The sequence below is a fragment of the Microchirus variegatus genome, assembly GCF_963457635.1.
Source record: "Microchirus variegatus genome assembly, chromosome: 14".
NCBI lineage: Eukaryota > Metazoa > Chordata > Actinopteri > Pleuronectiformes > Soleidae > Microchirus > Microchirus variegatus.
Window position 1 is genome coordinate 17,076,966 of NC_139815.1, and position 3,339 is coordinate 17,080,304.

The following is a 3,339-nucleotide window of genomic DNA, read 5'->3' on the forward strand; positions in this document are numbered from 1 at the left end:
AACTGCTGCTACATGTCTTGTGCCATTAGAGATGCCCCCAACTTCCCTAAAGAGTCATTCTTATCTCCCCCTCCTTTCTCCTTTGGGGAAATAACTCATTCTTAGTTTCACAGATTTTGTGCTTCTTATTAATGTACCTCATTGCTTGATTTTTAGGACATCAGACTGTAACTAAAATAGATAGGTGCTGTTTGAATCGGAAAGCTAAAATGAAAGTATGCCCCTTGCTTTGATGTACAGACATTTCATGAATGCCTTAATGGTTTTTCTTTGCCATTTTAATGATCATCTTGTTAATCACAGCTGCGGTTTATATACATGTATCTGACAAGGTTGGCTGTGTGCCTGTGAACGTTTACGATATGACATCTGTGATATACTTTGGCACCGCTCCATCAGGAATCTTGGGAATCTCTGGGATTATTGTCGGAAAGGAATTTCGGGAAATAATGTTTCCTCCTGTGACCTTAACCTCGGTGTATGTTCACATTTATCCAAGTGATAATCAGCAAGTTTATTTCGATTTTGATGATCGTCTTTTCATGATATGTGATCGGGATTGCAGCCAACACATTATAGAGGGTTTTATAATGTGGTTAAGATGTTTTATCTGGCAGTTATGAACAAGTTTACACACAGGTAAAAAAAAAACACTGGCTCAAGACCACCGGACAAAGTCGTCCAACTGTACCAGGTTGTCTTCTCGTGACACCTTCTCTCCTTGCTGTTAGATTTTGAAGCTTATTTCTTGTGTAAATGCGTTTCTCTCATTTTTGGGATCTATATTTGTATATTTTTTCTGCTGACAGAGAAAAACACACTATGACATTTGCGAGGTTTTTCTGATCAAAACCCTGCAATGATAAACAGCTTTCTGGTTAGTAGACATTGTTTTCTTGTGCCTGCGATGAATAAATTTCAAGCTTGTCATCATTTGTTAATTTTCTATCTTATCTTATCTATCAAGCAAGTTTTGTCTGTCTGTGATAGGCATATCGCACTGACCATTAGTTAGACCGCCCTAAGATTTTGGGTAGGGGTTGAACATGGCCCAATGGTGTGCATCCTTCATTCTCATGTTTTTTGGAGGAATTTTAATTTTCACTGATTTATCACGCTACACCAGGCAGGCGGCGGCTCATCAGCAGCAGCTGCGCTGTCTGGAGCGGGGAGGTGAGAGTGAATGCGGCTGTCCTCACAGTGGGTGAGACATTTTCACACGGTTCACCGCAGAACATGGTGTTATACTGAAACGACGAATTCGGTGTCCATTCACAAATATGCAAGCACATATTTAGTTAGCATTAGCATGCTACTATTTTGCGGCTAACATGGCGAACCTGTTTCCAAAGTGTATTTGGTTTGCGGTGTGCACATACTTCCTACGGGCACTACACTGGTTGTACAGAACCTGAGGGCACATCCTTTTTATTTGTCTGTAATTAAACAATACTTGGGTGACTTCTGAGCACTCACACACACACTCACACACACAATCATGTTTCTCAGGAGTTGCTATATTTAATAAGGAATTACATTGTTATTCTGGTTTGAAAATTACATTTTTACAAAGCACAGAGATTCATCCGTCAGAAATATGTAGAACGACACGTCTGAGGAATGATTGTAGGAATCCTTGGCACATATGTAACAGTTTTTTCCTACTATTTACAGATTTCAACTGAACACACAGCGCCTGAACATTACAGACAGACATGCACGTGTTGTTAAGTGTGTGTACTTCCACGGATTTGATACAGAGGGACGTTCCCAGCAGCACCTTGGGCCTGAAGAGGACCACATATTCAAGCTTAAGTACAACCTACTGGTTTACATGTTTTAAAAAAAGCCATCTCTTCAAATGTTCTGTTCTTTGCACAACAAAAACAGCTTAGAAAAGTGCTATAAGGAAGTATACCCATATACTGTACATATCATAGAAATATACCTGTATGTGGTACCGCGACCTGTGGTACGGTCACTTTAGCAAGATCAGTTTGACTAAATCAATTTGGAGGCAAATTAGCGACTTAGATGGATAACAGAACGAAGCTTAAACAGACTATTTTTAATCCAACCATATCCCATCAATGGTATCACAGTAAATCAGTTGATGTATAAGTCACTTGACCAGCGATCATTGCTGTGATGATGTGTCTTTGGGGAAGTGGGAGTGACCACTGTCAAGCCTCCACCGACCTGTAAATACGGATTCTGCTTCTCTGATCCAACATGTAAATATCAAGTTCTGTATCTTATACCTGTGCTGGCAGCTCAAGTGTCTTGTGAGAGTTCACAGAGGCATTGTCAGACGTGAGAACATTGCCAAAGCAATGGGCTCAAAATGAAGAAAAAAAACAAAAAACATGAAAGAACACTCTTCTTGTCTATATCTTGTCTTGTGTTGTAACAATGCAGCTTATTCATTTCTGAGAACGTGAGTCATTCTGTCGACAAACTATTATCTCTCCTGTCCTGTAAATACAGCTGGGGAAGATTTGTGACTGGATAAAATAGTCTAATAGAGAGTGCAAACCTTTGCAGAGGCCGCTCACTCTCCCACAGTGCCAGTACACTATATCTCTAATATCTAATCTAATAATTTCATCCTTGGGACAAAACCTACTGTAGAAAATGTCATCAAAACTATCCTTTACTTTTGGAGTTATGTTTCTTTACAATCAGACAAACAAAAAGATAAAAACATACAACATACACGGCAGAAAATAACGTCCTTGGTGGAGGTAATAACGCAGGCACATAATAGTGTCTCATGAGAAAGTAGTGATATTACAGCAATAAAGGAGAGAGAGAGCAAGAAAGGGGAAGACAACAGGCGGGAAAAGAAAACGGAAGTGCCAAGGACTGGAGCCAGGCAGAGGCACAAACAGTCAACATCATGTCAGTAATTAGTGATAGATAGCAGCTGTAACATGGAAGTATTGCTCAGTGCTGAGGCTGCTTGCATATTTAACTCATAAAAAGTTTTTATGTTCCCAAAATACCAGCAGAGACCAGCACACTGTCCCCAAACAGACATTTTATAAGGCACGTCATTAGCAAAAAAAAGAAATAGTTCAAGAAAAGGTCTTGGAAGTAAAGCATGTGACATGTCGGAGCTCCTTGAGTGAGAAGAAAATGAGATGGTAATCTACGTGAAACAGAAAACCTGGCATACTGATGAGGGGAATGAGGAGACGGTAATACCAAACTACCCAATATCTTTTGGGTCCTAACCCTCCACTTCTTTTAGATAGTCGGTTTTCGCTGCACAAGAATATGGGCAAACCCATAAGAAAAAAAAAATGTAACAAGAATAAATTGGAAGTACACTTGTTC